This window comes from Phyllobates terribilis, unplaced genomic scaffold (assembly GCF_046119375.1).
Source record: "Phyllobates terribilis strain yellow unplaced genomic scaffold, ASM4611937v1 Scaffold_40__1_contigs__length_11209783, whole genome shotgun sequence".
NCBI classification, from domain to species: Eukaryota; Metazoa; Chordata; class Amphibia; order Anura; family Dendrobatidae; genus Phyllobates; species Phyllobates terribilis.
In genome coordinates, this window is record NW_027362800.1 from 7,019,776 (window position 1) to 7,031,995 (window position 12,220).

At 45.5% G+C, this 12,220-nt stretch overlaps 9 non-coding genes across 9 annotated transcripts; all 9 read right to left on the reverse strand.

Moving 5' to 3' along the window:
• Window positions 1-992: 992 nt before the first annotated feature.
• Window positions 993-1,183, reverse strand: LOC141188913 (U2 spliceosomal RNA). Its single transcript, XR_012262989.1, has one exon. It is a non-coding gene; the product is annotated as a U2 spliceosomal RNA (small nuclear RNA).
• A 1,123-nt stretch (window positions 1,184-2,306) lies between these two features.
• Window positions 2,307-2,497, reverse strand: LOC141188914 (U2 spliceosomal RNA). The gene has a single exon (XR_012262990.1). It is a non-coding gene; the product is annotated as a U2 spliceosomal RNA (small nuclear RNA).
• Window positions 2,498-3,617: 1,120 nt separating this feature from the next.
• LOC141191230 (U2 spliceosomal RNA) lies at window positions 3,618-3,808 on the reverse strand. Its single transcript, XR_012265229.1, has one exon. It is a non-coding gene; the product is annotated as a U2 spliceosomal RNA (small nuclear RNA).
• Window positions 3,809-4,931: 1,123 nt separating this feature from the next.
• On the reverse strand, window positions 4,932-5,122 carry LOC141191183 (U2 spliceosomal RNA). The gene has a single exon (XR_012265182.1). It is a non-coding gene; the product is annotated as a U2 spliceosomal RNA (small nuclear RNA).
• A 1,121-nt stretch (window positions 5,123-6,243) lies between these two features.
• LOC141188916 (U2 spliceosomal RNA) lies at window positions 6,244-6,434 on the reverse strand. Its single transcript, XR_012262991.1, has one exon. It is a non-coding gene; the product is annotated as a U2 spliceosomal RNA (small nuclear RNA).
• A 1,121-nt stretch (window positions 6,435-7,555) lies between these two features.
• On the reverse strand, window positions 7,556-7,746 carry LOC141191232 (U2 spliceosomal RNA). The gene has a single exon (XR_012265230.1). It is a non-coding gene; the product is annotated as a U2 spliceosomal RNA (small nuclear RNA).
• Window positions 7,747-8,869: 1,123 nt separating this feature from the next.
• On the reverse strand, window positions 8,870-9,060 carry LOC141188917 (U2 spliceosomal RNA). The gene has a single exon (XR_012262992.1). It is a non-coding gene; the product is annotated as a U2 spliceosomal RNA (small nuclear RNA).
• A 1,121-nt stretch (window positions 9,061-10,181) lies between these two features.
• Window positions 10,182-10,372, reverse strand: LOC141191233 (U2 spliceosomal RNA). Its single transcript, XR_012265231.1, has one exon. It is a non-coding gene; the product is annotated as a U2 spliceosomal RNA (small nuclear RNA).
• Window positions 10,373-11,495: 1,123 nt separating this feature from the next.
• On the reverse strand, window positions 11,496-11,686 carry LOC141191184 (U2 spliceosomal RNA). Its single transcript, XR_012265183.1, has one exon. It is a non-coding gene; the product is annotated as a U2 spliceosomal RNA (small nuclear RNA).
• Between the last annotated feature and the right edge of the window lie 534 nt (window positions 11,687-12,220).

Sequence of the window (12,220 nt, forward strand, 5' to 3'; positions counted from 1 at the left end):
TTTCGGCTTGCTGCTGCTGCAATCCACGCGTTTTAGATCTGCATAACTCCACCTCTTTTAGCACAGTACCCTCAACCCCCGGCTGTTCCCACCCGCCTCAACACCGTTGGAAGGGAGGAGAACCAATTAAGGCGGGGGGGGGGGGTGGAACGAGCAGCTGTCTACCCTTAGCAGGAGGGTTGCTGATTAATTACCTCTCCTGCTGCTGCTGCTGGCTGTCCAGCAGCAGACTGAAGGTGGCTGCTGCTGTGCGCAGGTATATAAAGGCTCAGAGCCTATTATGACACGCGCAGCCAGCGTTCCATTGCCACATTCCGTCTACTGCAGGCGGGATACCTGGATGGCTGAATGTCACTGAGAAGCTCACAGAGACCGCCATAAGCAACAGTTTAAAAGAATGCCACAGACTAATCAACCAAACTTTTTGGGTTGGTTTCTCTTTTATAGTCTGCAGGCATTAAATGAAAGAAGTCAGTGTTCCAGCAGAGGGAGACAACGTTTCAGAAAAGGCATTGTAGCAAACCAAAAAAGAAATTTTAAGCGCAGCAGAGTAACCAGCTCACATACCTGTTAGCTCAGGTGAGTTTAAAAGGCTGCTGTTGATAACAAGGGCATTTGCTAAATAGATGGTGTGTGTGCAACAATATACTGAAAGGTCAATTATATTGTGCAGCTTATCTCACCACCTGTAGTTATTTAGGTGAAAGCTCCAAAATGCTTGCCTAATATGTCTGTTTACCCAAAAGGAAGTATAGAGGGAGAGCTAGATAGATAGCATTGCATTACATTACATTACATGGCAATGCAATGCACAGTTGCTGAAGTTGAACCAAAATGAGCTTGTCATCTGGCTTCTGCAACTTTTAACATGAAAAATCCAATGAGGAGAAGAAAAGCAAAGCCAAAGAGTTTATCCCAAAATCCGACAAACAAGCAAAATGAACAAAAAGCATTGAATTCAATTCTTTCTGATTTTAGAAACTGCATTAAAGAAGGGGTGCACCGGTCCTGGAGATACTGCAATACCAGGTCAATGCGTGGAGTGGACAGAGCAAGCTCTTTTTCCATCTCCCTGTTCTAAAAATCCATTTAATATATGGTCCCCAGATAGGGGACGTATCAGATATTAAACTGATAAGAACAGATACTACACTTGATCTTAGCCAAAAGGCCGAGAAGCGATAACCAGAATTGGTTTCCGACTACGGTGCCACCCAAGGATTCTGAAAAGTCCATTTGTGGAGATGGCCACCTGGACTCCCGTTAAGAAGACATGCTGTCAACCTCTAGATCCCTCACATGCCTGCACTTTTCGGCTTGCTGCTGCTGCAATCCACGCGTTTTAGATCTGCATAACTCCACCTCTTTTAGCACAGTACCCTCAAACCCCGGCTGTTCCCACCCGCCTCAACACCGTTGGAAGGGAGGAGAACCAATTAAGGCGGGGTGGGGGGGGTGGAACGAGCAGCTGTCTACCCTTAGCAGGAGGGTTGCTGATTAATTACCTCTCCTGCTGCTGCTGCTGCTGGCTGTCCAGCAGCAGACTGAAGGTGGCTGCTGCTGTGCGCAGGTATATAAAGGCTCAGAGCCTATTATGACACGCGCAGCCAGCGTTCCATTGCCACATTCCGTCTACTGCAGGCGGGATACCTGGATGGCTGAATGTCACTGAGAAGCTCACAGAGACCGCCATAAGCAACAGTTTAAAAGAATGCCACAGACTAATCAACCAAACTTTTTGGGTTGGTTTCTCTTTTATAGTCTGCAGGCATTAAATGAAAGAAGTCAGTGTTCCAGCAGAGGGAGACAACGTTTCAGAAAAGGCATTGTAGCAAACCAAAAAAGAAATTTTAAGCGCAGCAGAGTAACCAGCTCACATACCTGTTAGCTCAGGTGAGTTTAAAAGGCTGCTGTTGATAACAAGGGCATTTGCTAAATAGATGGTGTGTGTGCAACAATATACTGAAAGGTCAATTATATTGTGCAGCTTATCTCACCACCTGTAGTTATTTAGGTGAAAGCTCCAAAATGCTTGCCTAATATGTCTGTTTATCCAAAAGGAAGTATAGAGGGAGAGCTAGATAGATAGCATTGCATTACATTACATTACATGGCAATGCAATGCACAGTTGCTGAAGTTGAACCAAAATGAGCTTGTCATCTGGCTTCTGCAACTTTTAACATGAAAAATCCAATGAGGAGAAGAAAAGCAAAGCCAAAGAGTCCATCCCAAAATCCGACAAACAAGCAAAATGAACAAAAAGCATTGAATTCAATTCTTTCTGATTTTAGAAACTGCATTAAAGAAGGGGTGCACCGGTCCTGGAGATACTGCAATACCAGGTCAATGCGTGGAGTGGACAGAGCAAGCTCTTTTTCCATCTCCCTGTTCTAAAAATCCATTTAATATATGGTCCCCAGATAGGGGACGTATCAGATATTAAACTGATAAGAACAGATACTACACTTGATCTTAGCCAAAAGGCCGAGAAGCGATAACCAGAATTGGTTTCCGACTACGGTGCCACCCAAGGATTCTGAAAAGTCCATTTGTGGAGATGGCCACCTGGACTCCCGTTAAGAAGACATGCTGTCAACCTCTAGATCCCTCACATGCCTGCACTTTTTGGCTTGCTGCTGCTGCAATCCACGCGTTTTAGATCTGCATAACTCCACCTCTTTTAGCACAGTACCCTCAACCCCCGGCTGTTCCCACCCGCCTCAACACCGTTGGAAGGGAGGAGAACCAATTAAGGCGGGGGGGGGGTGGAACGAGCAGCTGTCTACCCTTAGCAGGAGGGTTGCTGATTAATTACCTCTCCTGCTGCTGCTGCTGCTGGCTGTCCAGCAGCAGACTGAAGGTGGCTGCTGCTGTGCGCAGGTATATAAAGGCTCAGAGCCTATTATGACACGCGCAGCCAGCGTTCCATTGCCACATTCCGTCTACTGCAGGCGGGATACCTGGATGGCTGAATGTCACTGAGAAGCTCACAGAGACCGCCATAAGCAACAGTTTAAAAGAATGCCACAGACTAATCAACCAAACTTTTTGGGTTGGTTTCTCTTTTATAGTCTGCAGGCATTAAATGAAAGAAGTCAGTGTTCCAGCAGAGGGAGACAACGTTTCAGAAAAGGCATTGTAGCAAACCAAAAAAGAAATTTTAAGCGCAGCAGAGTAACCAGCTCACATACCTGTTAGCTCAGGTGAGTTTAAAAGGCTGCTGTTGATAACAAGGGCATTTGCTAAATAGATGGTGTGTGTGCAATAATATACTGAAAGGTCAATTATATTGTGCAGCTTATCTCACCACCTGTAGTTATTTAGGTGAAAGCTCCAAAATGCTTGCCTAATATGTCTGTTTATCCAAAAGGAAGTATAGAGGGAGAGCTAGATAGATAGCATTGCATTACATTACATTACATGGCAATGCAATGCACAGTTGCTGAAGTTGAACCAAAATGAGCTTGTCATCTGGCTTCTGCAACTTTTAACTTGAAAAATCCAATGAGGAGAAGAAAAGCAAAGCCAAAGAGTCCATCCCAAAATCCGACAAACAAGCAAAATGAACAAAAAGCATTGAATTCAATTCTTTCTGATTTTAGAAACTGCATTAAAGAAGGGGTGCACCGGTCCTGGAGATACTGCAATACCAGGTCAATGCGTGGAGTGGACAGAGCAAGCTCTTTTTCCATCTCCCTGCTCTAAAAATCCATTTAATATATGGTCCCCAGATAGGGGACGTATCAGATATTAAACTGATAAGAACAGATACTACACTTGATCTTAGCCAAAAGGCCGAGAAGCGATAACCAGAATTGGTTTCCGACTACGGTGCCACCCAAGGATTCTGAAAAGTCCATTTGTGGAGATGGCCACCTGGACTCCCGTTAAGAAGACATGCTGTCAACCTCTAGATCCCTCACATGCCTGCACTTTTCGGCTTGCTGCTGCTGCAATCCACGCGTTTTAGATCTGCATAACTCCACCTCTTTTAGCACAGTACCCTCAACCCCCGGCTGTTCCCACCCGCCTCAACACCGTTGGAAGGGAGGAGAACCAATTAAGGCGGGGTGGGGGGGGTGGAACGAGCAGCTGTCTACCCTTAGCAGGAGGGTTGCTGATTAATTACCTCTCCTGCTGCTGCTGCTGCTGGCTGTCCAGCAGCAGACTGAAGGTGGCTGCTGCTGTGCGCAGGTATATAAAGGCTCAGAGCCTATTATGACACGCGCAGCCAGCGTTCCATTGCCACATTCCGTCTACTGCAGGCGGGATACCTGGATGGCTGAATGTCACTGAGAAGCTCACAGAGACCGCCATAAGCAACAGTTTAAAAGAATGCCACAGACTAATCAACCAAACTTTTTGGGTTGGTTTCTCTTTTATAGTCTGCAGGCATTAAATGAAAGAAGTCAGTGTTCCAGCAGAGGGAGACAACGTTTCAGAAAAGGCATTGTAGCAAACCAAAAAAGAAATTTTAAGCGCAGCAGAGTAACCAGCTCACATACCTGTTAGCTCAGGTGAGTTTAAAAGGCTGCTGTTGATAACAAGGGCATTTGCTAAATAGATGGTGTGTGTGCAACAATATACTGAAAGGTCAATTATATTGTGCAGCTTATCTCACCACCTGTAGTTATTTAGGTGAAAGCTCCAAAATGCTTGCCTAATATGTCTGTTTATCCAAAAGGAAGTATAGAGGGAGAGCTAGATAGATAGCATTGCATTACATTACATTACATGGCAATGCAATGCACAGTTGCTGAAGTTGAACCAAAATGAGCTTGTCATCTGGCTTCTGCAACTTTTAACATGAAAAATCCAATGAGGAGAAGAAAAGCAAAGCCAAAGAGTCCATCCCAAAATCCGACAAACAAGCAAAATGAACAAAAAGCATTGAATTCAATTCTTTCTGATTTTAGAAACTGCATTAAAGAAGGGGTGCACCGGTCCTGGAGATACTGCAATACCAGGTCAATGCGTGGAGTGGACAGAGCAAGCTCTTTTTCCATCTCCCTGTTCTAAAAATCCATTTAATATATGGTCCCCAGATAGGGGACGTATCAGATGTTAAACTGATAAGAACAGATACTACACTTGATCTTAGCCAAAAGGCCGAGAAGCGATAACCAGAATTGGTTTCCGACTACGGTGCCACCCAAGGATTCTGAAAAGTCCATTTGTGGAGATGGCCACCTGGACTCCCGTTAAGAAGACATGCTGTCAACCTCTAGATCCCTCACATGCCTGCACTTTTCGGCTTGCTGCTGCTGCAATCCACGCGTTTTAGATCTGCATAACTCCACCTCTTTTAGCACAGTACCCTCAACCCCCGGCTGTTCCCACCCACCTCAACACCGTTGGAAGGGAGGAGAACCAATTAAGGCGGGGGGGGGGGTGGAACGAGCAGCTGTCTACCCTTAGCAGGAGGGTTGCTGATTAATTACCTCTCCTGCTGCTGCTGCTGCTGGCTGTCCAGCAGCAGACTGAAGGTGGCTGCTGCTGTGCGCAGGTATATAAAGGCTCAGAGCCTATTATGACACGCGCAGCCAGCGTTCCATTGCCACATTCCGTCTACTGCAGGCGGGATACCTGGATGGCTGAATGTCACTGAGAAGCTCACAGAGACCGCCATAAGCAACAGTTTAAAAGAATGCCACAGACTAATCAACCAAACTTTTTGGGTTGGTTTCTCTTTTATAGTCTGCAGGCATTAAATGAAAGAAGTCAGTGTTCCAGCAGAGGGAGACAACGTTTCAGAAAAGGCATTGTAGCAAACCAAAAAAGAAATTTTAAGCGCAGCAGAGTAACCAGCTCACATACCTGTTAGCTCAGGTGAGTTTAAAAGGCTGCTGTTGATAACAAGGGCATTTGCTAAATAGATGGTGTGTGTGCAACAATATACTGAAAGGTCAATTATATTGTGCAGCTTATCTCACCACCTGTAGTTATTTAGGTGAAAGCTCCAAAATGCTTGCCTAATATGTCTGTTTATCCAAAAGGAAGTATAGAGGGAGAGCTAGATAGATAGCATTGCATTACATTACATTACATGGCAATGCAATGCACAGTTGCTGAAGTTGAACCAAAATGAGCTTGTCATCTGGCTTCTGCAACTTTTAACATGAAAAATCCAATGAGGAGAAGAAAAGCAAAGCCAAAGAGTCCATCCCAAAATCCGACAAACAAGCAAAATGAACAAAAAGCATTGAATTCAATTCTTTCTGATTTTAGAAACTGCATTAAAGAAGGGGTGCACCGGTCCTGGAGATACTGCAATACCAGGTCAATGCGTGGAGTGGACAGAGCAAGCTCTTTTTCCATCTCCCTGTTCTAAAAATCCATTTAATATATGGTCCCCAGATAGGGGACGTATCAGATATTAAACTGATAAGAACAGATACTACACTTGATCTTAGCCAAAAGGCCGAGAAGCGATAACCAGAATTGGTTTCCGACTACGGTGCCACCCAAGGATTCTGAAAAGTCCATTTGTGGAGATGGCCACCTGGACTCCCGTTAAGAAGACATGCTGTCAACCTCTAGATCCCTCACATGCCTGCACTTTTCGGCTTGCTGCTGCTGCAATCCACGCGTTTTAGATCTGCATAACTCCACCTCTTTTAGCACAGTACCCTCAACCCCCGGCTGTTCCCACCCGCCTCAACACCGTTGGAAGGGAGGAGAACCAATTAAGGCGGGGGGGGGGGTGGAACGAGCAGCTGTCTACCCTTAGCAGGAGGGTTGCTGATTAATTACCTCTCCTGCTGCTGCTGCTGCTGGCTGTCCAGCAGCAGACTGAAGGTGGCTGCTGCTGTGCGCAGGTATATAAAGGCTCAGAGCCTATTATGACACGCGCAGCCAGCGTTCCATTGCCACATTCCGTCTACTGCAGGCGGGATACCTGGATGGCTGAATGTCACTGAGAAGCTCACAGAGACCGCCATAAGCAACAGTTTAAAAGAATGCCACAGACTAATCAACCAAACTTTTTGGGTTGGTTTCTCTTTTATAGTCTGCAGGCATTAAATGAAAGAAGTCAGTGTTCCAGCAGAGGGAGACAACGTTTCAGAAAAGGCATTGTAGCAAACCAAAAAAGAAATTTTAAGCGCAGCAGAGTAACCAGCTCACATACCTGTTAGCTCAGGTGAGTTTAAAAGGCTGCTGTTGATAACAAGGGCATTTGCTAAATAGATGGTGTGTGTGCAATAATATACTGAAAGGTCAATTATATTGTGCAGCTTATCTCACCACCTGTAGTTATTTAGGTGAAAGCTCCAAAATGCTTGCCTAATATGTCTGTTTATCCAAAAGGAAGTATAGAGGGAGAGCTAGATAGATATCATTGCATTACATTACATTACATGGCAATGCAATGCACAGTTGCTGAAGTTGAACCAAAATGAGCTTGTCATCTGGCTTCTGCAACTTTTAACTTGAAAAATCCAATGAGGAGAAGAAAAGCAAAGCCAAAGAGTCCATCCCAAAATCCGACAAACAAGCAAAATGAACAAAAAGCATTGAATTCAATTCTTTCTGATTTTAGAAACTGCATTAAAGAAGGGGTGCACCGGTCCTGGAGATACTGCAATACCAGGTCAATGCGTGGAGTGGACAGAGCAAGCTCTTTTTCCATCTCCCTGCTCTAAAAATCCATTTAATATATGGTCCCCAGATAGGGGACGTATCAGATATTAAACTGATAAGAACAGATACTACACTTGATCTTAGCCAAAAGGCCGAGAAGCGATAACCAGAATTGGTTTCCGACTACGGTGCCACCCAAGGATTCTGAAAAGTCCATTTGTGGAGATGGCCACCTGGACTCCCGTTAAGAAGACATGCTGTCAACCTCTAGATCCCTCACATGCCTGCACTTTTCGGCTTGCTGCTGCTGCAATCCACGCGTTTTAGATCTGCATAACTCCACCTCTTTTAGCACAGTACCCTCAACCCCCGGCTGTTCCCACCCGCCTCAACACCGTTGGAAGGGAGGAGAACCAATTAAGGCGGGGTGGGGGGGGTGGAACGAGCAGCTGTCTACCCTTAGCAGGAGGGTTGCTGATTAATTACCTCTCCTGCTGCTGCTGCTGCTGGCTGTCCAGCAGCAGACTGAAGGTGGCTGCTGCTGTGCGCAGGTATATAAAGGCTCAGAGCCTATTATGACACGCGCAGCCAGCGTTCCATTGCCACATTCCGTCTACTGCAGGCGGGATACCTGGATGGCTGAATGTCACTGAGAAGCTCACAGAGACCGCCATAAGCAACAGTTTAAAAGAATGCCACAGACTAATCAACCAAACTTTTTGGGTTGGTTTCTCTTTTATAGTCTGCAGGCATTAAATGAAAGAAGTCAGTGTTCCAGCAGAGGGAGACAACGTTTCAGAAAAGGCATTGTAGCAAACCAAAAAAGAAATTTTAAGCGCAGCAGAGTAACCAGCTCACATACCTGTTAGCTCAGGTGAGTTTAAAAGGCTGCTGTTGATAACAAGGGCATTTGCTAAATAGATGGTGTGTGTGCAACAATATACTGAAAGGTCAATTATATTGTGCAGCTTATCTCACCACCTGTAGTTATTTAGGTGAAAGCTCCAAAATGCTTGCCTAATATGTCTGTTTATCCAAAAGGAAGTATAGAGGGAGAGCTAGATAGATAGCATTGCATTACATTACATTACATGGCAATGCAATGCACAGTTGCTGAAGTTGAACCAAAATGAGCTTGTCATCTGGCTTCTGCAACTTTTAACATGAAAAATCCAATGAGGAGAAGAAAAGCAAAGCCAAAGAGTCCATCCCAAAATCCGACAAACAAGCAAAATGAACAAAAAGCATTGAATTCAATTCTTTCTGATTTTAGAAACTGCATTAAAGAAGGGGTGCACCGGTCCTGGAGATACTGCAATACCAGGTCAATGCGTGGAGTGGACAGAGCAAGCTCTTTTTCCATCTCCCTGTTCTAAAAATCCATTTAATATATGGTCCCCAGATAGGGGACGTATCAGATATTAAACTGATAAGAACAGATACTACACTTGATCTTAGCCAAAAGGCCGAGAAGCGATAACCAGAATTGGTTTCCGACTACGGTGCCACCCAAGGATTCTGAAAAGTCCATTTGTGGAGATGGCCACCTGGACTCCCGTTAAGAAGACATGCTGTCAACCTCTAGATCCCTCACATGCCTGCACTTTTCGGCTTGCTGCTGCTGCAATCCACGCGTTTTAGATCTGCATAACTCCACCTCTTTTAGCACAGTACCCTCAACCCCCGGCTGTTCCCACCCGCCTCAACACCGTTGGAAGGGAGGAGAACCAATTAAGGCGGGGGGGGGGGTGGAACGAGCAGCTGTCTACCCTTAGCAGGAGGGTTGCTGATTAATTACCTCTCCTGCTGCTGCTGCTGCTGGCTGTCCAGCAGCAGACTGAAGGTGGCTGCTGCTGTGCGCAGGTATATAAAGGCTCAGAGCCTATTATGACACGCGCAGCCAGCGTTCCATTGCCACATTCCGTCTACTGCAGGCGGGATACCTGGATGGCTGAATGTCACTGAGAAGCTCACAGAGACCGCCATAAGCAACAGTTTAAAAGAATGCCACAGACTAATCAACCAAACTTTTTGGGTTGGTTTCTCTTTTATAGTCTGCAGGCATTAAATGAAAGAAGTCAGTGTTCCAGCAGAGGGAGACAACGTTTCAGAAAAGGCATTGTAGCAAACCAAAAAAGAAATTTTAAGCGCAGCAGAGTAACCAGCTCACATACCTGTTAGCTCAGGTGAGTTTAAAAGGCTGCTGTTGATAACAAGGGCATTTGCTAAATAGATGGTGTGTGTGCAATAATATACTGAAAGGTCAATTATATTGTGCAGCTTATCTCACCACCTGTAGTTATTTAGGTGAAAGCTCCAAAATGCTTGCCTAATATGTCTGTTTATCCAAAAGGAAGTATAGAGGGAGAGCTAGATAGATATCATTGCATTACATTACATTACATGGCAATGCAATGCACAGTTGCTGAAGTTGAACCAAAATGAGCTTGTCATCTGGCTTCTGCAACTTTTAACTTGAAAAATCCAATGAGGAGAAGAAAAGCAAAGCCAAAGAGTCCATCCCAAAATCCGACAAACAAGCAAAATGAACAAAAAGCATTGAATTCAATTCTTTCTGATTTTAGAAACTGCATTAAAGAAGGGGTGCACCGGTCCTGGAGATACTGCAATACCAGGTCAATGCGTGGAGTGGACAGAGCAAGCTCTTTTTCCATCTCCCTGCTCTAAAAATCCATTTAATATATGGTCCCCAGATAGGGGACGTATCAGATATTAAACTGATAAGAACAGATACTACACTTGATCTTAGCCAAAAGGCCGAGAAGCGATAACCAGAATTGGTTTCCGACTACGGTGCCACCCAAGGATTCTGAAAAGTCCATTTGTGGAGATGGCCACCTGGACTCCCGTTAAGAAGACATGCTGTCAACCTCTAGATCCCTCACATGCCTGCACTTTTCGGCTTGCTGCTGCTGCAATCCACGCGTTTTAGATCTGCATAACTCCACCTCTTTTAGCACAGTACCCTCAACCCCCGGCTGTTCCCACCCGCCTCAACACCGTTGGAAGGGAGGAGAACCAATTAAGGCGGGGTGGGGGGGGTGGAACGAGCAGCTGTCTACCCTTAGCAGGAGGGTTGCTGATTAATTACCTCTCCTGCTGCTGCTGCTGCTGGCTGTCCAGCAGCAGACTGAAGGTGGCTGCTGCTGTGCGCAGGTATATAAAGGCTCAGAGCCTATTATGACACGCGCAGCCAGCGTTCCATTGCCACATTCCGTCTACTGCAGGCGGGATACCTGGATGGCTGAATGTCACTGAGAAGCTCACAGAGACCGCCATAAGCAACAGTTTAAAAGAATGCCACAGACTAATCAACCAAACTTTTTGGGTTGGTTTCTCTTTTATAGTCTGCAGGCATTAAATGAAAGAAGTCAGTGTTCCAGCAGAGGGAGACAACGTTTCAGAAAAGGCATTGTAGCAAACCAAAAAAGAAATTTTAAGCGCAGCAGAGTAACCAGCTCACATACCTGTTAGCTCAGGTGAGTTTAAAAGGCTGCTGTTGATAACAAGGGCATTTGCTAAATAGATGGTGTGTGTGCAACAATATACTGAAAGGTCAATTATATTGTGCAGCTTATCTCACCACCTGTAGTTATTTAGGTGAAAGCTCCAAAATGCTTGCCTAATATGTCTGTTTATCCAAAAGGAAGTATAGAGGGAGAGCTAGATAGATAGCATTGCATTACATTACATTACATGGCAATGCAATGCACAGTTGCTGAAGTTGAACCAAAATGAGCTTGTCATCTGGCTTCTGCAACTTTTAACATGAAAAATCCAATGAGGAGAAGAAAAGCAAAGCCAAAGAGTCCATCCCAAAATCCGACAAACAAGCAAAATGAACAAAAAGCATTGAATTCAATTCTTTCTGATTTTAGAAACTGCATTAAAGAAGGGGTGCACCGGTCCTGGAGATACTGCAATACCAGGTCAATGCGTGGAGTGGACAGAGCAAGCTCTTTTTCCATCTCCCTGTTCTAAAAATCCATTTAATATATGGTCCCCAGATAGGGGACGTATCAGATGTTAAACTGATAAGAACAGATACTACACTTGATCTTAGCCAAAAGGCCGAGAAGCGATAACCAGAATTGGTTTCCGACTACGGTGCCACCCAAGGATTCTGAAAAGTCCATTTGTGGAGATGGCCACCTGGACTCCCGTTAAGAAGACATGCTGTCAACCTCTAGATCCCTCACATGCCTGCACTTTTCGGCTTGCTGCTGCTGCAATCCACGCGTTTTAGATCTGCATAACTCCACCTCTTTTAGCACAGTACCCTCAACCCCCGGCTGTTCCCACCCGCCTCAACACCGTTGGAAGGGAGGAGAACCAATTAAGGCGGGGGGGGGGGTGGAACGAGCAGCTGTCTACCCTTAGCAGGAGGGTTGCTGATTAATTACCTCTCCTGCTGCTGCTGCTGCTGGCTGTCCAGCAGCAGACTGAAGGTGGCTGCTGCTGTGCGCAGGTATATAAAGGCTCAGAGCCTATTATGACACGCGCAGCCAGCGTTCCATTGCCACATTCCGTCTACTGCAGGCGGGATACCTGGATGGCTGAATGTCACTGAGAAGCTCACAGAGACCGCCATAAGCAACAGTTTAAAAGAATGCCACA